We start from the raw sequence: 23,125 nt of genomic DNA, 5'->3' as shown, positions 1-23,125 counted from the left end.
AAACTAATTCTTTCTTCAGCTGAATCTTTTGGGTCTTCAGATCTTTTTTTTTTTTTTAACTATTATAGTTCTCATACTTACTATCTCCACTTGATTCATTCTTATGACTTCTTCCACATTTTAACTTTTCTTTTTTTTTGAGATGGAGTCTCACTGTGCTGCCCAGGCTGGAGTACAGTGGTGTGATCTCAGCTCACTGCAACCTCAGCCTCCTGGGTTCAAGTGATTCTACTGCCTCAGCCTCCCAAGTAGCTGGGATTACAGGCGCACACGACTATGCCCGGCTAATTTTTGTATTTTTAGTTGAGACAGGGTTCTACCATGTTGGCCAGGCTGGTCTCAAACTCCAGACCTCAGGTGATCCATCCACCTTGGCCTCCGAAAGTGCTGGGATTACAGGTGTGAGCCACTGCACTCAGCCATTACCAACTTTCTTTTTCCTTAGAGTATTTCGGTTAAACTTATTTTAAATTCTTAGTCCATCTTTTCCAATAATTCTCTTTCATAAGATATTATTTTTAGCTTGCCACCTTCCTTTTAAAGATTATTGTCCCTAGTATCTAGAAGTTTTATCCCCCATGAGCTCATGACACTACCTGATAATATAAATTAGGGAAGAGCCTACATTGTATTTCTGCTTTTGAGTTTAATCACAAAGAGGATGAGACTAAATGCGGAGCCTTGAAGTACCAAAACCTGTCCCCATTACGTCTGTGCCACTCCACCAACAAATCTCCTGAATCATATTTTTCAAGATGGTGCAGTCTTTTTAAAACAAAATCTATTAGCTCTAGCATTTGAAGAGAATTTATAAGCTCCCTGATAGCTGGCATCTGTTTTATTAGTGTCCCACACTAGCAGAGACTTTGCAGACCCAAATATTACCTTCTGGCATTTCGAGGTCCAGGCTATTGCTACAGAATTCTGTGACAATTGTGAGGTAAGAACAGTCCCGAAGTGATGGACCAACGAGTAAGAGGCAAGATAACTGAAAGCCTCTGTCCCCACTGTCTTCTGAGAGCTGTGGTTTGACCAGGCAGCCCCCTATGCCTCTTCCAGACCCAGGCTTCTCTCTGCTTCTGCAGTTTCTCCAGGTAGATTTGAGGGGGCAGAGAGTTAGCGGTGAACTAGCAGCCTATTCTAGTTCACTCTCTTGTTTTAGCCTTCCAGCTTCCTGACTCCCTAATCAGTCAGCATTACCTTTCCACCTGTAACAGGCTTCATGACCTTCAAGCCCTTTTTCTCTAATCATTGAAACTTCTAGAACCGTAGACACTAATATACAGATACATTCTTTAAATTATTCTAAATAGATGGTTAAAACATTACAATCCGGAACTTAGATCCCAAATTTCCCATTTTTCAAGTTGTTTTAGGAGCTACTTTGGATCTGACATGCTTAACTGGTTCTTCAATAACAAGGCTCCATAGCTTATACAGTACCCCAAATAGTGTCCTAATATCTTTAAAATAAAACATAAATAAATAAAATAAAAAGCACCTTATACAATCTGCCAGACTCTTAAGGTTGCTTCTGATAGGCACAAAAGGAATTTCTCACATTTTAAATTTGTTTTGGGAAACTGCAAAATTCTTATCACAACTTTGGCTATTACGAGTTGGAGTTCAGAATAATCTAAATTCAGCAGTTCTTCCTTCAAAACAGTATTACTGTTAATGAATTATGTGGGTATTGTACCTTCTGTGCCTTTCTGTTCAAAAGGAACAAAGCTGTGCTTTTCATTTGGAGCAGAGTCTGTGATTATGGACCAACTAATTAACTTGTCTGATATAGGAGGGATGATGCAATTTTCACTTCTCGCTTTTCTCTCTTCCATATTGATGGGATTGCCGCTTATAAATGCTGTGATGACGGTTGTGCAAAAGCTTTTTCTAAGAACTTGCTTTAAGGACATTTTTATATCTATCATTAAGTTCCCTTAGCAACAGAGAAAATTTTAAAAGCTAGTCAAACTAAGGTTACCAAGTTGAATTTCCACATATTCTTATTTACAAAAGGCAAGATTTTCTCTCAGCATTTTCTGAGCTTCCTTTCAACCCTTAATATTTTAATAAAATATCACTGTTACTTAATAAAGAAATGACGACATGAGAAAGAGGTGCTACCTGTTCTTTCTTACCGCACCTGTGCATGGCACAACCACAGGAGAAAACTAAGTTCTCCAAAAGTCTCAGGTGCTGTAAGGGGATAGGGGGTAATTTACTTTGCCATTTTAGTTAATAGCTGATTTCTGTCTTGCAAAGGGAAAATTCCTAGTATTTTATTGATTAGGTATGTCCATTAGCCAAAGTATAAAATAAATTAAAATTAGAACTACTTAGTGACACTTGGTTTAAAAAAAAAAAATCTTAGTGATAAACATTCCAACATTTTACAGAGAAAGGAAAAGCCAGCAGTATGCTTCTCATTGATCTGAGAAAAACTTGTCCAAGTCAGATACGGATAGACGCACAAACTTCATCTAAAAAAAATAATGGCAATTACATTAATATTGATAAAAATAATAAATTGCTTTCCAAGGGGGAAAGCATAGCCTGCAAAAAGACATCTGTGATATATGGCTCACAAACTCAAAATTTAGATTCAGTACCCAAGGGCTGTCGGCTGATTTATAAAATGCCTTTACTACATTGGGTTCAAGTGCCAGTAAGTATTTTAGATCATCAATACCATCTTCCTTAATATATGCTTTTTAGAACATTTAAATAGTTGATGCAATATTTCATTTATGTCCATCCTGAGTAGGGTTGCTTTATAGAGTTTATAGACTCGAAGGAGGGAGGAAGTCTGCTTGGTTGGTTAAATTCATGTAGGAAATAGGCAGCGTTTCTGACAGTGCCTATACCTGTACTGTGACCTTGAGGAACTGTCATGAAATCCTAATACCTAGTATAGACCTTAGAAATGTCTAATTTAGTCCCCTCCAGAGTTATCCTCCCTCCACTAGGGAGGGAACAGTTGTAGGGCTTTGGCTTTTCTTTCAGGCTTGGCCAATAATTCTAATAGCCAACTTATTAAGTGCTTAGAGTGTGCCAAGAGCTGTCCTAAATGGTTTACGTGAATCCACTCATTTAATCTTCAACATAGTCCAATGAGGAAAGTACCATTTCTGTTCTTTCATAGATGAGAAAGTCAATTCCGAAATGTTTTAATTTAGTTACCCAAATTTACACCATAACTCCAAGGTTTGAACTTTAACTTTTTAACTCTACATTGGTATCATATCTAACTCTTTCCAAAAACTAAGTTCATTGAGGACCAATATTGCTTTTTACATTTTAAATACCCCATTGCACTTAACACGGGGTTAGGTAGGCATACAAAAATACTAGTTAATAAATTCATTTGTAAAATGTAAATGTACTAGGTATTCTCTCTGACCCAGATATTCTTTGACCTACCAGATTTTCTTTCTATCATTTTCCGCCCTGCTTTGGGCACCAGGAAGTGGATCCCTATATATTGTTTCATCCGGGTCCCTTGGGCCACTCTGACCCCTAATTGGGTTTGGCCAATGAAGAGAACAGGAGACTGAAGGGAGAGTGAAGAGAGAGATCTGGGTTATTTTCCCAGCTCCATCACTGGGGTTGAGGGTTGGCAGTGTCTCCGATGCCCAATGACAAGCTGCAGCTTCTGACTGGTCCCCATAGCTATAGCTCCAGCTCCAGCTCTTTTTGGGGTTCCAGTAAGGTACTCATTGCCCTGGCCCTTCAGACCGAGTGGTGATAATGGGGTTCAGCCCATACCTTCTTAGTTTTCTTCCATCTTGTTTAGGGTTACCATGAGAAGTTATTCTCCTATCCTCAGTGTGTTTAAATGATATATGAGAGAGTGTTAAGATGAAACAAAATATTGTCACATAATAATACAAAATCTATCCAGTCTGCATCTTTAACTTTATTCTGACACCCTTAAAGTAGTTCATCTCTGGCCTCCTTGTTTCTCCTGTAGAATAACAAGCATATCTCCTCCCAAGGTTTTTGTACCTGCTCATCCTTCTGCTTGAAACACACTTTTCCACATAGAGCTACAAGATTTATTCAGGTTTTGAATGTCATCTTAGAAGTTTTTAAAGTAACAGCTCCCATTGTGCTGTACACACAGCCTACTTTATATTTCTTCAAAATATGTATTATCTGACATGATATTATAAATATATTCTTATTTGTTTATTAATGTCATTTCTACAATACCTGCTCAAAGCTTGGGCATTCCTAATTTCAAAAATCTTCAAATCCAAAATGCTCCAAAATCCAAAACTGTTTGAGTGCTGACCTGACGTCACAAGTGGAAAATTCCACACCTGACCTCATGTGAGAGGTGGCAGTCAAAACATGGATGCAATACACACAGTTTATTTAACATATCCAAGGGAAAAAAAACCCTCCCAGCCCTCTTCATCTGTGATATATCTTTTCCACACAAGCCCATATTTCCCCACACAAGCATGCCCACAAAGGGTAATAAAATGGCATGTGTGCAGGCCAGATGCACCAACAGCAGGTTGCTCTACATGTTGCTCTACATGGGGCCAAGGCCTACATGCATTACTCCGTATGCTTTTTTTTTTTTCTCTCATTCTCTGTTCTATGGTATAAAGATATTGCTGGAAAATGTCACCAAAAAATTTCCTGTAAATATTCCCATGGCTAGCAGTGGAAAGAAAGAGGATGGTAAACTGGGCATGGTTATGGGCACCTGTAGTACTCAAGAGGCTGAGTTGGAGACTCAGTCTCAAGAAAAAAAAAAAAAAAAAGAAGTAGGAAGTATTTACATGGTGCTTGAGATAGCCATTCTCTTGCTTTCTGATGGTTCAATCTATGCAAACTTTGTATTTTACACAAATTATTTCTTAAATTGTATAAAATTACCTTCAGTCTATGTGTAAAAGGAATATATGAAGCATAAATGAGTGTTGTGTTTAGACTTGGGTCCCATCCCCAAGATATCTCCTTATGTGAATGCAAATATTCCAAAATCAGAAAAAATCAGAAATGTGAAACACACCCGGTCCAAAGCATTTTGGATAAGGGATATTCTACCTGTACATTGTAAGATCTGGGAGGTCATAACTTTTGTTGATTTTGCTTTTCATTATATTGTCTCTTCTGCACTAGTACCTGGAACATAGTGGGGACTCAGCAAATATTTGATGACTGACTTAGTGAAGGAATGATTCATAACTACCTTCCATTTTGAGAGTTCTGTGTCCCCAGGCTGGAGTGCAGTGGTGCAATCTCGGCTCACTGCAAGCTCTGCCTCTCGGGTTCAGGACATTCTCCTGCCTCAACCTCCTGAGTAGCTGGGACTACAGGCACCCGCCACGAGGCCAGCCTAATTTTTTTGTATTTTTAGCAGAGACGGGGTTTCACCGCATTAGACAGGATGGTCTCGATCTCCTGCCCTCGTGATCCGCCTGCCTCGGCCTCCCAAAGTGCTGGGATTACAGGTGTGAGCCACTGCGCCCGGCCTTATTCATTATCTTAACAGCATTGGGTAAAAGAATACCAATTTTATCCTTATATAAGGAATAATTCCCAGACATATAACAAGACAATGGACCAAATTCTTTATATCTCCCAGACCTCATCAGATCATTCAGTTCCTCTTAGATTACTAAAAAGGTGAGTCTTAGGCCGGGTGCGGTGGCTCACGCCTGTAATACCAGCACTTTGGGAGGCCGAGGCAGGTGGATCACAAGGTCAGGAGATTAAGACCATCCTGGCTAACAGGGTGAAACTCTATCTCTACTAAAAATACAAAAAATTAGCCTGGCGTGGTGGTGTACCCTTGTAATCCCAGCTAGTTGGGAGGCTGAGGCAGGAGAATAACTTGAACCCGGGAGGCAGAGGTTGCAGTGAGCTGATATCAGGCCACTGTACTCCAGCCTAGATGACAGAGCGAGACTCTGTCCACCCCCCCAAAAAAAAGAAAAAAAGGTGAGTCTTCGTATTGGGTGAGCTCTTAGATGAAAGAGAGCTATTTAATAGTGCAGAGGAAGATGCTTATGTGACTCTGTCTTCTTTCAGGACTCTTCATGTTCTCCCTCATTGACAAAGGGCAGTGGATTTCTGGAAATCTATTTTCAGTAGACTTCAGTAACTCAATTTTACCTATCCACACTGTGTGGTATAGTATCATCATGTAAAAATCAGAAGCATCAAAAATCAGACAAACCTGGACTCACTCCTCAATTCTTTTACCAGGTAACCTTGAGTTAATTACTATAAGTTTCAGCTTCTAAGAGTAGTATTGGAATTTATCAAAGGGTTATTATGAAGATTAAAGAGATAACATGTGAAGTGACAGACACATGGTAGGTACTCTAAAAACCTTTTTATTATTATTATTATTATCTCTTAGAAACCACCTGCTATGCATGCTCTAAATCAGTGATGCTCACACTGTGCACCACAAATCCCTCAGGTTCTGTGAAGGAGCCTAACTGTTTAAAGATGGGGAGAGGGGGTGAAGACGATACTAAGTGGGAATGGAGTGAGGATCAGTGCTGAGGAAGAGGCCCTGTGGATGGGGCCCTCAGTCAGAGCTACTCCAATGTTACAATTTGTTTTTTTTTTTTTATTTTTTATTTTGAAGTGCTGAATGTAATTCTCTTTTCACAAAGGAAACAGTTTAGATTTCTTTATCTGATTATAAAAAATGCATAATCATTTAAATACTCTTTAACCACCCATAAAAGCAGACCTGTACTTAACTCATTGAATGAACTCAGTTAATTCATTCAAAGAGCCAGACTCAGTGAAGTACAAACAGCATTGTTAGCAATTTTTTTTTTTTTTTTTTTTTTTTTTTTTTTTTTTTTTTTTTTTTTGAGACAGAGTCTTGCTCTGTCATCCAGGCTGGAGTGCAGTGGCATGATCTCGGCTCACTGCAACCTCAGCCCCCTGGGTTCAAGCAATTCTCCTGCTTCAGCCTCCTAAGTAGCTGGGCTTACAGGAACTCACCATACGCCTGGCTATTTTTTGTATTTTTAGTACAGACAAGGTTTCACCATGTTGGCCAGGCTGGTCTCTAACTCCTGACATCAAGTTATCCACCCACCTTGGCCTCCCAAAGTGCTGGGATTACAGATGTGAGCCACCACATCGGCCTGTTAGCACTTCTTTAAATATCCCTGTTTGTCTTGTTTTCCCCTATCTCTGAATGAGATTTCAAGTGGGGCCTATAATTTTCTTGGACATTTGCATGAATTAATAAATGATTTCCATATTCAGAGAAGAACTTTGTAGTGCAGTCTACTAACAGCATTTCAGCATCTCATTCAATTTAAGGCTTCTCTCTTCCAGGCTCAGGCTTGGAAGTCTGCTGTGGGAGAGGGAGTGGGTTTTGTCCATTTTTCTTACATTGTTTCTGTACAGAGTTGCAGGTGAGTGTGGTGGAACAGTAGTGAGGAGGAGTTGTTGGGAAGAGAGGAAGGTAAGAGAAAAAAGTCTCACATGACTAGCATAGTTGCAATTTGACATGATTACTCTCTTGCTGTGACAGATGTTCAATCTGACTTCTTTCTCTCAAGCAACACTTTTGATGGTTGTAGAAAGACACTTGATGCTGAAACTCCTTCATGATGTGGGCAATGCCTCCTCTGGTCATCAATTAGAAATATGACCCTTGAGACTAGCCTTCACTAGCATGTGCCATTCAGACACCCTCTGTCTTAGTCCATTGAGGCTTCTATAACAAACATACTATAGACTGGGTGACTTTCACAACAAACATATATTTTTCAACAGTTCTCTAGGCTGGGAAGTGCAAAATCAAGGTGCCAGAAGATTCAGTGTCTCGTGAGGGCTGGATCATTAATTCATAGATGGTGCTCTCTCCTGGTATCCTCACATAATACAAAGAATGAGGGAGCTCTCTCAGGTCTCTTTTATAAGGATACTAATTACATTCATGAGGGCTCCACCTTCATGACCTAATCACCTCACAAAGCCTCACTTCCTAATATCATCACACTAGAGGTTAGGATTTCAATGTATGAATTTTAGGGGAATGCAATTATCATCTGCAGCACCCTCCTTTGGGCTCAGTTGATCATCTGGGTGGAACTCTTGCACAAAGCACTCTTCCAGATGACCCCAGTCTGGATCCCTCAAGTGGAATCTACGTCTTACCCACCAGAAACATGCAGGCATCCTTTCTCCACCAAACTCCAGGAGCTGTTTCCAACGCAGCACAGCCTTTCCTGCAGAGACTGCCCTAGCAGGATTCTCATTTAAGATTTTTTATGAGTTCCCAATTCCCTTATACTGTGGAGGACTGAAGCATAGACACTTAATTGAAGAGTTGGGGAAAACCTGTTCTCTAAATGGGAAAGAGAAGGAATGCCTCAGTAATCTTATTTGTAGGGAAAAACAAAATTCCCACAGTATTCAAATCTTCTTTCAGGTAGCTCGGAACTATTTATAGTTACTTGACCCATCTTATTCCCAAAGTTAGGTTCTCAGCTATAGCTATAGGATATAAATCTCCTGAAAATTGGCCAGGCATGGTGTCTCATGCCAGCAATACCAGCACTTTGGGAGGCTGAGGCAGGCAAATCACTGGAGGCCAGGAGTTTGAGGCCAGCTGGGCAAAATGGTGAAACCTCTTCTCTACTAAAAATACAAGAATTAGCTGGGTGTTTGACAGGCACCTGTAATTCCAGCTATTTGGGAGGCTGAGGCATGAGAATCTCTTGAGCCCAAGTGGCAGAGCTTGCCGTGAGCCGAGATCATGCCACTGCTCCAGCCTGGGTGACAGAGGGAGACTCTGTCTCAAAAAATAAAACTAAAAATAAATCCCCTGAAATGTCACCGCTTTGAAATTTCCACAAGCAAAATGTTGGTAAATATTTGCATAATCGAGATGATAGCAAACACTGTTTTTATTATTGACTTCTTTCCATTTTCTTGTACACTTTTGCTTGTCTTCTCTTCTCCCTTTACCTGTACAACCAGTATTGACAATCTGGTGGGTGTCCTTTCATAACTTATAATTATGAATACATAACAATAAAAAGTTTCTTATTTTTATTTTTTAAATTTTCCCTTTTTTCTATTTTTTTCTTCCTTTTTATTCTCAAATCATGCAGAAGAGGTTGTTATTGTTTGTTTTACTAACAATGATTGGGGTCTATGTGCTTATCAGTCTTCTGTTTATATCATTTAATACTACATCTTGAAAATGTCTCCTAAGTCAACTGCCCCAGAGAAAATTTTACATTTTCCCTAGCTAAATTATTGCATGTTATGGATTAACACTAATTTATTCAAACATTCTCCTTTTGCTGGACATCCACTTTGTTTTCAGTTTTCATATGAGCTAGTGTTTTCTTTTTCCATAGAATAGATTCCCAGCTGAGGCTATGCTGAGTTGAAGAGTGTGTATATTTTAAATTTTAATAGCTGTTGCCAGATTTCTTTCTAAGAAAGCTTTAAAAAATATCATTTCTATGAACAAAATGTGAGCCTATCTTTTATTCTATGACCCCTACAAGAAGTGTTATTCCTTCTTATAATTTTTATTTCTAAGTGTAAGGTGTGTGTCATTTTTTAAAGCAAGCATTTCCCGATTACCAGTGAGACTGAGCTGCTGTCAGTATGCTTATTGGCTCGCTGAATTTATTCTTTTGTGAACTACCTATTCATGCACTTTGTTCATTTTTCTATTGTTTCTTTTTGTCATTTTCATATCAATTCATAACTAGTAGCTCATTTTATTCTATAATTGTTGATCTCTCATAAGCATTGTGAATATTTCTCTCAATCATTTGCTATCAACTTTGTGTGTATTATATTTTACCATAGAAATATTTTTTGTAAACATTTATATAGTCAAATGTAGTTTTTTTATTTGTTTTAGTTGGGATTTTTGTTTTTATAGCAGGGAATTTTGTCTTTATTACACAATCCATCCAAACTGCTGGATTATACATAGATTTTTATACATGTGTATTTGTAGTATGTATAATTTATATAGTTTTTTAAATTCAAATATTTAGTGCATCTATAGTTTAGTTTTTTTGTTGGTGGGGGGGTTGATTTTTTTTTTTTTCTTTGGGACAGAGTTTCACTCTTGTTACCCAGGCTAGAGTGCAATGGCACGATCTCGGCTCACTGCAACCTCCGCCTCCCAGGTTTAAGCAATTATCCTGCCTCAGCCTCCCGAGTAGCTGGGATTACAGGCATGTGCCACCACACCTGGCTAATTTTTTTTTTTTTTTTTTTAGTAGAGACAGGGTTTCTCCATGTTGGTCAGGCTGGTCTTGAACTCCTAACCTCAGGTGATCCGCCGGCCTCGGCCTCCCAAAGTGCTGGGATTACAGGCGTGAGCCACTGTGCCCGGCCTATAGTTTAGTTTTTAATGTGAAATAAAATCCAGGTTTATTTTCTTTCTGAAAGATTGACAATTGTGCTGATTAATTAAAAACCATTTTTTACCACTCCAGGTGAATGAAAAAGTGATTATTTTATAAAAGTAAGTCAATGGTTCCTACCTTGGGTGAAATGACCAGTAAGTAAACAGAATTTTTTAGAAGTACTATTGCATTTGTTTATTATAACTTATAAAGAAGATTTAAATCCTTGCATTTTATCAGTAATTTCACAAATACCTGTTTATTCTGATGTTTTTTTATCTGCTCAGAGTCTACTTTAGAAATTTAAGTTATTTTGGAAGCACTGATTGCTACTGAGCATGGGAACTGAGAAAGTATCTGAAGAACATAATTTCTATCCACTTCTAAAGATTTTCATTAAATACAAGTGTATATGTGTGTGTGGGTCTATATGTGTGTGCACATGTGTGTGATGGGGGTGGGAAGTGAGGAGTCAGTGGACCAAAAGAGAATGGAAGATTGAAGCAGAGGAAAAAACAGTTGCTCTTGGAAAGAAAATTGCCTTAATTTTCCTCCTCTATTTGCTTACATTCAACAGCTCTATGAACTTTATTTCAGTACATACAATTGACATTCCACTTTTACCTTTCCCCTTGCCATCGCTTGTTCATAAACATGTCCCTAAGCACTATAGAAGTGGTCTGTGAAGAAAAGCACTAAATGCTACTCCTTGACAATTTCTTGTTTTAGGAGTCTAATTCCTTGGAAACAACATCAAGACAAAGCCATTCAATTTTTAATCACGGGTGATATAAATCATTATGTCAGTTAACTCTAGGGTCCATAAATCTCTAGAATGCAAATTTGTGACATAGGGGTGCAATTTACCAGTATTGGCTTTTTAAATTCAATTAGCATGATGAGATATGATAGAACTGATCTTTGCAATGCTGCTTGCAACCATACCAAAAATAGAGGCTCTCAAGCTCACAGTCTGTTAGTATATTAAGTATCAGCTTCACGTTTTTCCTGTTCAGACTAATTGCTTCCTTAATCTGTGATTGCTGACACACGTGCAGTTGTGCAAGTTAATAGGAAGAAAGATGGTTCTGATACTCTTTGGTTTTATTATATTCTGTTTTTAATTGTCTTCACAACTAAAGTATCACCATTTTATTTGATGGTCTAATACATAGGAATTTCAACAATAAAACTTTATAAGATAGTTGTGGATAAACACTCAAAGTGTAACATACTCAAAGAGACCCAAGGCCAAATAGATTGATTTAAAATACAAATAATGTTGTGAGGGGTGGTAGAGATTCACCCCCATTGGAACTTGCTCTGGTTTGCTTTGCTTGTTGAGATCACCTATCATCATGAACTTTCAAAATCTGAGTTCTAAAGTTCCAATACACTTACCCTAATCTCATAGCAGGCACGCACACTGAGTCAAGTGCCCTGCAGCTGACTGATATGCTGATGCATTTTTAGAATGGAACAGGGTGAAGTTGAACCAATGCAGTGGCTAAAATAAGAAACCAATTAACTCCATTGTGAAGACAGCCACCCAAATCATTCCCCAAATAATTCAAAATGTTGGGCTGCAATACTGAAAACACATATTTGTTCTTTTTTTGGCATGCGTTTTTTATGTACATCTCAGTCTTTTCCTCCTACTCACAGAGGATCTCATCGTCCTCTTGTTCTGGAGGTTTCAGAGCTGTTATTATATCCACGCTCTCACATGATGCCTCTGTTAAGTTTGGTTCAGCATTTCCATTATAAAACCCATAAGCCTCCAGAACAAACTTATTATAACTGTCTATGCGGAAAAAAAATTGCTTCCAGGCAAACTTTGTATATATTATATTCATTTTCAGTCCAAAGGCACTCATCTTCTTTAACATATTATAAAATAAAACTTCATACCATTGCTTTTACTTTCCTTAGTTGCTTCTGTCAGTGTGATGACACGAAAAAATAAAATAGGGAAGCAAAGAACCACTCATTCCACATTTTGCCCATTTTTCTCCAAGACACTGTTCCATTTACATTTCCAGCCTGGAGTCAAAGTCTCAGGTCTGAACCACAATGATGTGAGTGTCCCTTTTACCAAAACTAGTTCTGGTCACTCTTAGATAGTCACATTTAGTCATGTCTAAGACTGACTCTTAGACAGTCACATATGGGCAATCAGGCTTCCACACAGGAGGGATTTTATTTTTCCATACTCAAGAGCAATCACGAATGAAAATACATAAAATGGAAAACACTGAGAACTTTCTAAAAATGACTTTAGAATAGATGGCTAAAAGAGATATTGTGCCAATTCAAGCTATCCCATTTTTGGATTGAATTTTTAAATTGTACGGAATATTTCTTCAAATTGTTGTACCACTTGATGTTAGAGGAAAAGAAAAGCTGACACAAGTCTGTAAAATGAGACTTTAACTACTGAATATTGATATAATTATCTTTCTTTAGTAATATAAAATTAGTAGTTAGGAAAACTATTTTTTTTTTTTTAGCACACATTGAATCTGAGAGATATTTTTCCATTGGTTGGGTAAACATTTGTATCTCTAGTACGTCTTCATAATTAACACAGAGCAATGGAATCAACGACAAATTCCCAACTCCTCTGACTGGGTCTGAAAAGGAAATAAGTGACTTCTGTAGATACCTTTAAGAGGTGAAATGCCAGGGAAGGCTTGTTCAGAAAAGCGGTTAGTGGGGAGTCAGGGACTAGTTGGAAAAACTATAAACCATTTGATCCCTGATTCCATACCTAAATTGCTATGTTTGGCTCCCGTCTTCTTCTCGTACAATCCTGAGGTCCATTCCTATTTCTATGACTCCTCACTGAACAGAGGGTCTGTAGAGGGTCCATGCAGGTGCTTCATATCCTAGAACTGCCTGTCGCTCTGCCTCTGCCATAAAGCCACTTTGATCCTGAGGCAAAAGGTGCTCTTTCTGTTGATATTCTCTTCTCTGCTCTTAACCCTTTGGCTGGGCGAAGGAGTTTTCTACCTGTAGCTCCTCCTTTGAGCTCATCCAGAAGTTTGTGTGTAAGAGAAGCCAACAGATAATCCAAGCATTTTCCTGGGAGAGGCAAGTTAACTCAAACACAAGTCCTGAAACCGCCTTTGTAAAGATCATGACAATGAGAGAAATTTAACATGGCTGACTCATCTTGCTTCTAGCCTCACAGGCTGACTGTCCTCACTCATTCCTGGGCATAGGCCAGGTTAACCACGGGAGGAATTTAGATTATAGTTTAACTTGAAAGCAAGGATGATAATAGTCCCCCACTAAAATTAACCCCCTGCTTACTCAGGGACCAAAAACTGCCTTTGTAAAATTAATGAAAGGCTGCAAGAGTAGGATTATAGAAGGGGCCTGAAATCTACTGAAATGTAGGTGTAGTTTTTATAAATTCTTATTGCTTAGGAGTCATGTGGCTGAGGACTTCTGTAGTTGTTTCTATAGATACCATCACTATTGTAGAACCTGGGATTAGTCTTTTAAAATGTTTTTCCGACTGACCCCATCCAGACTTGTGATTCATGACTTAACCATTCTCTGGCTCCCAGCCTAGCGGTGAATAAAGACCTTGTATTTTTTAATTTATTTATTGTTTTTTTAGAAGGAGTCTCACTCTGTTGCCCAGGCTGGAGTGCAGTAGCACAATCTCGGCACACTGTAACCTCTGCTTTCCAGGTTCAAGCGATTCTCCTGCCTCAGCCTCCCAAGTAGCTGGGACTACAGGCATGCACTACCAGGTCTGGCTAATTTTTGTGTTTTTAGGAGAGATGGGGTTTCATCCTATTGGCCAGGCTGGTCTGGAACTCCTGACCTCGTGATCCACCTGCCTTGGCCTCCCAAAGTGCTGAGATTACAGGTGTGAGCCACTGTGCCTTTTTTTTTTTTTTTTTTTTTTGAGATGGAGTCTTGCTTTGTTGCCCAAGCTGGGATGCAGTGGCATGATCTCAGCTCGCTGCAACCTGGGCCTCCCAGGTTCAAGTGATTTTCCTGCCTCAGCCTCCTGAGTAGTAGCTGGGACTACAGGCACATGCCACCATGCCCGGCTAATTTTTGGATTTTTTGTAGAGACAGGGTTTTGCCATATTGGCCAGGCTGGTCTCAAACTCTTAACCTCAGGTAGTCCACCCACCTCGGCCTCCCAAAGTGCTAGGATTACAAGCATAAGCCACCATGCCTTGCCCACAAGGACCATTTTACACACCCTTATGATTGCATCCCCAAACAATCAATAGCACCCATTCCCTAGTCCCCTCACCACCAAATTATCCTTGAAAAGCCCTAAACTCTAAGCCTTTGCAGAGATTGATTTGAGTGATAACTCTTTTCTCCCACATGGACGACCTCACATTAGTTAACTCTTTCTATACTGCAATACCAAGGTCTCAGTGAATTGGTTTTGTCTGTGCAGCAAGCAGGACGAACCCATTGGGTGATTACAGTCCCAAAGAAAAACACAGGCATCCCCAGCATCCTACAGTAAAATAAAATAAAGAGAGCTCATATTTCATTGTAGATATAAAAGAAGCTACATAAACGTCCTTATCTTTATGGATGTTCAAATGCTATTAGATGACATTTAGATATATCAGAAACTTTCTTTGAGAACCTACTTCAAGCCCAGCAGTGTGCTGAGAGTTGAGGATAGAAGTGTTACTAGAAAAAAGTAGAAGACAACGTTTTTGCCCTGATGCATTTAACAATCTTATTTGTCAATCAACAAGAGTGTCATGAGTCTCAACTTTGGAATTTACAAAGCCACTTTGTAAAACCTTAAGTGTTATGCATTGATTAGTATACACTAATGGATAACAGCTGAAATATGAATCATCAGAGTATTTTAATTTTTTGAGAAAATTACTAATCCCAAAAATAACATATCAGATTGACACTTTCTATGGAAGATGATATGTTTTCACAGAAAGAGAATGGACTTGATGCCAGAAAGACTTATCTCTGTGGTGGGGCTTAGAAACTGATACCCCAAGTGATGGTACTTTGACACGCTGAACTGAAGAAGCTTCAAAGTCTATCTGACCACCCACCCCATCTCCCACCATCTCTTAATTGTCTGTCTCCCCCAAACCACAGGATGAAGTTGTTCTCTGAAGTTCCTTTATCTGCCTAAAGTATGGACCCCCCAAAGAGAAGAATGTAACCACACCTGAAAAGACTCTTATAACATAATGCCTGTCTCTCAGGCTCATTCAAATTCCAAAGATAACTGTTTATAAGTTAATCTTTGTTCCCAGTTCCATTCGTTCTCCTTAGCCATTATTTATTGCCCCTCAACAAGATTCCTCTTCTCTTCTTACCATAGCCTGTTCTGCCACCATAACTTGTTTGCCAGGATCCAAGCCCCTATTCTTCCTGTAAGCTCATGAGGTTATATAAGGTTCTGAGCTCCACTGGAAGTGGTGGGTAATTGCTCTGTGGTTGTCCTCATGCACTTATGTTAATACATTTGTTTGCTTTTTCTTCAATTAATCTGCCTTTTGTGAGTCGATTTTTCAGTGAACCTTCAGAGAGAGGAGGGGAAGTTTTTCCCTTGGCCCCTACAGTTTTGACCCTAAGAGCGGAATACCAAGGCTCTACTCTTTTGGAAGCCAAAGTTAAGGGAACCCAGGACCTGACAAGCTGGCAGAAGGTTAAGAAACTCTTATCAGACAGGTTCCTAGCCTCTCTTTCTAGATGGAATCCAGTCAAGCAGATGGCAAAAATCACTGTTGACTTCTTTTTCCCCTCCAAAATTTTGATTAATGAGAGAAAAGAATTTGTGTTACTAGTCTTGGGGGTAGCAACTCTGGTGCACTTTTTAGTACTATTTGGTATGCATATTCATATTGTTGATCCCTTTACTCCTATAAATGGTCTTTTCCTTCATCATTGTCTTTCTTTGTGGTTCTATCATGAAGAAGGGTACCAGATAAAGTTCTCTCTCATCTTGTTTTATGTCTTTGAGAATTGTCACCAAGTGAGAGCATTCACTCTTGAGACTCCTCAATCCAAAGGGAGTGATTTTGGGGTCATTCAGGTGGCCAGTTTGAAAATGGCTGGTAACCCAATAATTTTTGTTGTGATTGTGTCAAGCTCTCAGGAAAGTTTCTCTTAATAAGTCCCATCCATAAGGGGCTTCTGTCATTTCAACCCCTGTTGCTTGGTTGGTGCTGGGAAAGTCCCATCCCAGAAGGGCCTATTAATTAATAAGTGTCACAAATTAATGGGTCTGAGGGTCCCTACAAATTCATGAGTAACCAAAGGCAAACACCACCTTTAACCATCTGTAACAACAAGATTCTTTTGCTATCTTAGCTTATTCCTGGAGGTGAATTTTGTGTGAGTACCTGGGCTTTGTATGAAGAGGCTATTGGATTGAGTCACTATCATAATTGAAAATTACAATATTGTAATGGAAAATTCTAATCAACGGGCGAAGATAGATCCTTTAAATTAAAAAGACCTCTAAATTTTTTTAATTGTAATTTTAGAGTACCTTATTCTAAACAATTGCCTTATTTGAATTTATGGAAAAAATCAAAATTTAAAAACAAAGACACATAATAGTGTCATGACTAGCCTTTAAAGTTCTCTTGACTAAATTAAAAGGCAAAAATTTAACCTAAAACAAATTTAAAATCTTTTCTATACTCAGACTGCCTTTCTTTAGATTCTCTGCAGGATTAACAATAAAGGCTGTAGTCTGAGGACTACAGTTCTGCAACTTATAGTCTGATAGTTAAAACTGTGCTTTCACTGTTGCAGCCAGGGTTTGACTCCCAGCCAGGAAATTGTAACTGCCCAACAGGGTCACCTTGCCCACAGCCTAGACAGAGCCGATTTATCAAGATAAGGGAGTTGCAATAGAGAAAGAGTTATTCACACAGAGCCAGGTGTGCAGGAGACCAGAGCTTTATTATTACTCAAATCAATATCCCCGAGAATTCAGGGATCTGAGTTTTTAAGGATATTTTGGTAAGTAGGGACCAGTAAGTTGGGAGTGCTGCTTGGTTAGGTTGGAGATCAGAGAGTTGAAGCTGTTCTCTTGTGCTGTTAGTTCCTAGGTGGGGCCCACAAGATCAGATGAACCAGTTTATGCATCTGAATGGTGCCAGTTGATCCATCAAGTGTAGGATCTGCAAAATATCTCAAGCACTGATCTTAGGTTTTACAATAATGATGTTATCCCCAGGAACAATTTGGGGAGAATCAGAATCTTGTAGCCTCCAGCTGCATGACTCCTAAACTATAATTTCTAATATTGTGACTAATTTGTCACAATATTTCCAACTTTTGATTTTTTTAACCAAAAGTACTCTCCCACTTCATAAGATTCAGAATACCACAACATCTCCTGAAATGAAACATGTCTCTTTAATGGGACCGGCCTATTCCTAGAAATGAAAGATGCTTTAAGGGGATACATTGCACTCAACTGTTAACTCAACTTTTCTTTTCACAGCTACCAACTCAGCTTTTAGTGTGTGAAACTTCTAGAAAAGTTCAGACAGAGGAATGTTAGGGATCACAAATGGGTAACCCAAAATGTGAAACTTTGACATGCAGAACTGAAGAAGCCTCTAAGGTCTCACTAACCTCCCTCTCTCCCACCATCACTCAATCCTCTGTCTTCCCTAAACTAAAGGATAAAGTCATTCTCTTAAGCCCTTTATCTGCCTAAAGTCTGGACCCACCAAAGACAAAAATGTAATCTGAACAGACCCTTTTATAAAATAATGTCTGTCTTTCAGGGTCATTCAAATTCCAAAGGGAACTATTTACAAGTTAATCTCTGTTCCCAGTTCCATTTATTCTCCCTAGAAATCATTTAACAGAATTCTCAACAGAATTCTTCTTCTCCTCCCTCCAGTAGCCCATTCTGTCACCATAACCTGTTTTGCCAGGATCCAAGCCTTTATTCTTTCTGTAAACTTAAAATTGTACATAAGGTTCTGAACTCCACTGAGGGGATAGGAAATCACTCTATGATTCTTTCTATGTACACATTAATAAACATGTATGAATTTTTTTAATGAATTTGCCTTTTGTGATTTGATTCTTTAGCAAATCTTCAGAGGGCAAAGATGGAATTTTCCTCTTGACGCCCACTTCTGATAATTTACTACTCATGTGAACCTGGCAGGCAATTTTGACCTTTTTGCCTTTAACCTTTCTAATCTATAAAAAAGGGGAAATAACTCCTTCTTCAGATAGATGCTATATGAATAATTAAGTGAACTAATACACAAAATGCCCAGTATGATAGTAGGCACTCCCTCTACCTACTTTTGAGAAGAGAACAAAAAGTTTCTCCACTCAGTTTTTATTTGCATTTTGGTGATGAGACTGATAGAGGCAGGAGGCAAACAAATGCCTAGGAAGATAAGGAAGGGTTCCTGGAGAATCTCCAGCCCCCCCAACAAGTGTTTACACCAGATATTTTTGTGCAGATTTGGGAGCCTGCACAGGGTCTTGCCTGGACATGCCCTCAATGAACTGGAGGCCCACATCCACTGGCGAAATGGTGTGAAGCCACCAGGAATTCATGCCTTTTGCAGGGGAGGAGCCTGGCATCTTTAGCTCATGTGTCGTGGCCTAGTATTTATCTGTGATGGGGAAGCCTGCTTGGAGAATCCCTCTCTTTGCTGAGAGCTTTCCTTTCGTCTAATAAATTCTGTCCTCCTCACCCTTCAATGTGACTATGTGCCTAAATTTTCCTGGTCATGGGACAAGAACTCAGATTTAGCTGAACTCAAGACTAGCAAACCAATATGATTATGTCATATTTTTGTTTGCTGAAAGGGAAACACATTCTTAAATTCACTTCTAAAACACCAACGTGTTGTATTTTCAGTCTTAAAAAAAAAACGCTGACTAAATATGAGACCCTAATATCTGAATAGAAAATTACAAAATTCTTTTAAAAGTCAGAAGTCATTAAAAATCCCATACTCCACTAGGAAGCTTACCTGTGACACTCTCATTCAGTTTCATTTTGCTCAATCCTGGTAAGAAATGCTCTGTGACCTTAACTTGAAAGTTGCTGATTTTATTATATTAAGTTCCCTGAAAACACAGGTCATGATCTTTCTTTTCCTCTCAGAACCACAGAATCACATCAGACCCAAACTCTAATACGTTACCTTTAGATTTCGATCCAAAACAAACCAGAAATGGTAAGAGCTGGCTGATTGCACCTGTGAAATGACCAACCTGCCCTCCAATTTAGCTCTCAGACCCTTCTCTTCAGCTTCACCAGTCGTTTGGCCTTTAATGGGTCTCTTTTGCTGTTTATCACTGTCTATCCCCATCAATTTTCATTGCTCTCTACAGCTTCTTTATCACTTTTTGTTGTCAAGAACATAACTACTTTTGGATCAGATGTTTGCCATAAATTCCTGAAATAGACATCTAGCCCATAAAGAATAGAAATGAATAGGCTAGTTTTAAATGTCACCGGTAGACAGTTCATCTCAGTAGGCGTGATTGTTAATACTTTCACATATCTAGTTCAAAATTGAAATTTTTCCAGTGCCCCAGGCATAATTATTTTCCTCCAAATGACTTGGAAGCCAGTATTACAGCATCCACCTACACATTGTATTTCACCAAAACACTGATATAAAGCAGAATCACAAAAATCTAATTATGTATGCTCCTTAGTGTTGGCAGCCTTGGTTTCTTAAAAAAGATTGTCTTATTGAGATGGAATAAAATTTGATAGCATCGGCAATTACTGACTTCTACTTTAGATTAATGTCCACATGTGAAAAAAATGTGGGGTTTTGCGATTCCAAATGTTTAAAAAAATGGCAATGACACTGGAAGTTTATATGGCATATTTCAGCTGACAGCACAATTTAGGAATGAGTTACACACTCTTAGAATGTAAACTTCCAATAGAAATGCTGACAGGCCCTTTACTTATAGGGATGTATTTGCCTTTAGAATAATAGCAATATATTATATTTAAATAGACCCTTTTATAAAGCACTTTAAAAACTGTCAACCTGTATCTCTACTTCCTATACACACATCTCTCATGAAAGTCAATAGTAAAGCTATATATCTATTATTTATTTAGTTAGTTATTATGTATTTATTATATTTATGAGATTTGCCCATCATTTATTAGCCTCTGGGCACCTTTGCAAGTTTCAGAGCTAAAAAAATAAGAAGACAGCCTACGTCATTATGATTTGCAAGTTATTCTAGACATCATGAAAGCAAGACATATTGCTTCCAGCTTTCTTGTCTTAGTAGATCAACACCCCTTCAAAAGCATACATTCATCAGAAGAAGAACACTTAGACTGATGCAGCTCAGAATTATTCCATAAGTTCAAGAACCAAGGAAGAAGCAATAAAATAGAATCAAAGGTGTTTGGTAGGTTATTGTTGTTGTTGCCTTATATTTATGTGTTATAAAGCATTGTTACATAGTGGAGGTTGGTAGATATGAGATACTATAAAGATACATTTGCATAAATAATTTATTTAATTTTGTCAAATTTACATTGCATCACTATTATGTGCTTAGCACTGTGCACAGGAATAAAACTTCAATCTTTATAAACTAAATATTGAGCTAACCTCTTTAGCAGACCTAGATAGGTAGAAAGAGTCCTCCAGCTCCAAGACTTTTGATAATCAAGTTAAAATCAAAGAGTATCATCAGAGAACATTGTGTTCTCCATATTAAATACTTTGATCCCAACAGAATACATGGATAGATTACATGGTTTAAAAATGATTAAAAAAAAAAAAAAGAACCCCAGACATTGCCTTTCACCTATAGCTCTCAGCATCTCTTTGCATATCCAGAAGAGATTCTGAGTTCTTACTCCAGTGTCTTCTTGGTTCTCTCATTGAGAAAATTCTAGGTTCTGGGTGCAGGGAGAATGGAATGGCAGTATTTTAGTCAATTTGGTCTGTAGAGTCTGTATATATATATATATATATATTCTCTATCATCTAGCTAGTTAGATAGCTGTCTACCTATAGGTCTGTATAGATATAGAGAGAGAGAGAGAGATAGCTAATTGTACATATACGGAGAGAGACTTCCACGCCCTGGACCTTCACATCAATACAGTGAGTGACCTTGAGTTAGTAATAAATCTAGTGAGTTAGTATCCTAATGTCTTTAGCACAGCAGTAGCCTCCTTCCAACTGATTACTATGCTTGGAATTATTTTGAGATGTTGAAAGGAAAAATGTTCTATAAATACAAAATACATGCATAGTATAAAAATCCACCCTATGTGTTTCTCTCTCTTTACTGATAGAGCTTGTTCACCAGGACCTACTTTAGCACCTATTGGGGTTCAGAAAATGATTTCCACAAATAACCATCAGAGTGCAAAGGAAAAGTTTTCCCTTCACCCTATACACCTTTGCTTTTCCATTGATATTCTGGAACTCTGTTGAGAAAAGCATGTTAATTGCCTAGTGCTTAAACCAACTAGTATATCCCAAACTAACCCTGGTAAAAGTTCCTGCACTTCTGACCACTAGCCAATTTCAAATGTAGCTCCTTAGGGTCAGAGAACCAAAGCATTAATTTACTCTACTCTTGAAAGTTCATATCAATTCCCTTGTTCAATTTCTTCAGCTTCAGTACAAAGGAACTCCTCCAGTATAAATTTATAAATGTATGTGCAACTAAACCTAGCCCAGAACATTTATGAAATACATTTATATATTTGATTTTTAGATGGTATAAAGACAGATAAGTGGGGGTAGTTACATAATATAAAATGAAATAACCTTTGGGAAACTAAAGAATTATCTTTTCTTGGATTTTTTCCACAAGTTCACATTGTGCGAAGATCAGGCACAAATGTAAAGGCATATTCAACTTTTAATATCTAAAGATGCAGGCTCACGCCTGTAATCCCAGCACTTTGGGAGGCCGAGGTGGGTGGATCATGAGGTCAGGAGATCGAGACCATCCTGGTTAACACAGTGAAACCACATCTCCACTAAAAATACAAAAAAATTGGCTGGGCATGGTGGTGCATGCCTGTAGTTCCAGCTACTCGGGAGGCTGAGGCAGGAGAATGGTGTGAACCCAGGAGGCGGAGGTTGCAGTGAGCCGAGATTGCATCATTGCACTCCAGCCTGGCAACAAAGCAAGACTCCATCTCAAAAAATAATCATAATGTCAATAAGTAAAAGATGTGTGCACATATGAGAGGTATTTCTAGAACTTTCTAGTGATTTGTTAAAAATGATACCTTGAGGACCATACAATAGTTCGTATTTATCTCTGAAATTCTATTCTAATTCAGAATAATTTATAAATAGCAACATTAAACATTTTTAGAGCACTGAAAATATACAAATACAAAAATATAGCTCTAACCACTCCCTCACCATCATCCCTACCTTGAATTAAAATTGGCTTCTGATTAACTCAGAAAATTTCAGTTCATGATCAGATCCCTTCAATTCTCAGACAAGGTAATTCACCTTTCTTTCTTCTCACATAGCATGTACCTTCAACCCTCTGATTTTTGAAGTCTGCAAGCATAGTACAGTGTAGTGATGTTAGAGGAGAGATTTACATATCTTCTTCTTTCCTCCCTTTTTAAAACATTCTTTCGCTTTATCAGTGTCAGTCATTCAGGCACCCCTTTGGCAAGGGACTTGAAGGAAGGTGACAGTACCAGAGTAGAAGATGTTACATCAAAAAAAGACTGATGTTTTATGAATACTTCC

At 38.5% G+C, this 23,125-nt stretch overlaps 1 long non-coding RNA gene across 1 annotated transcript in view; it reads left to right on the top strand.

Moving 5' to 3' along the window:
* The first annotated feature begins 948 nt into the window (after positions 1-948).
* Positions 949-23,125, top strand: part of LOC107970711 (uncharacterized) — a 50,335-nt gene continuing 28,158 nt past the window's right edge. The window contains exons 1-5 of the long non-coding RNA XR_010155669.1: positions 949-1,094; positions 6,052-6,228; positions 7,402-7,459; positions 10,473-10,501; positions 20,559-20,789. This is a non-coding gene — a long non-coding RNA (uncharacterized LOC107970711). The remainder of the gene's footprint in view (positions 1,095-6,051; positions 6,229-7,401; positions 7,460-10,472; positions 10,502-20,558; positions 20,790-23,125) is intronic.

This window comes from Pan troglodytes, chromosome 2 (genome assembly GCF_028858775.2).
Source record: "Pan troglodytes isolate AG18354 chromosome 2, NHGRI_mPanTro3-v2.0_pri, whole genome shotgun sequence".
In the NCBI taxonomy this organism is placed as follows: Eukaryota; Metazoa; Chordata; class Mammalia; order Primates; family Hominidae; genus Pan; species Pan troglodytes.
The sequence above is the reverse complement of the archived record's forward strand: the minus strand, read 5'-3'. Positions and strand labels throughout refer to the sequence as shown.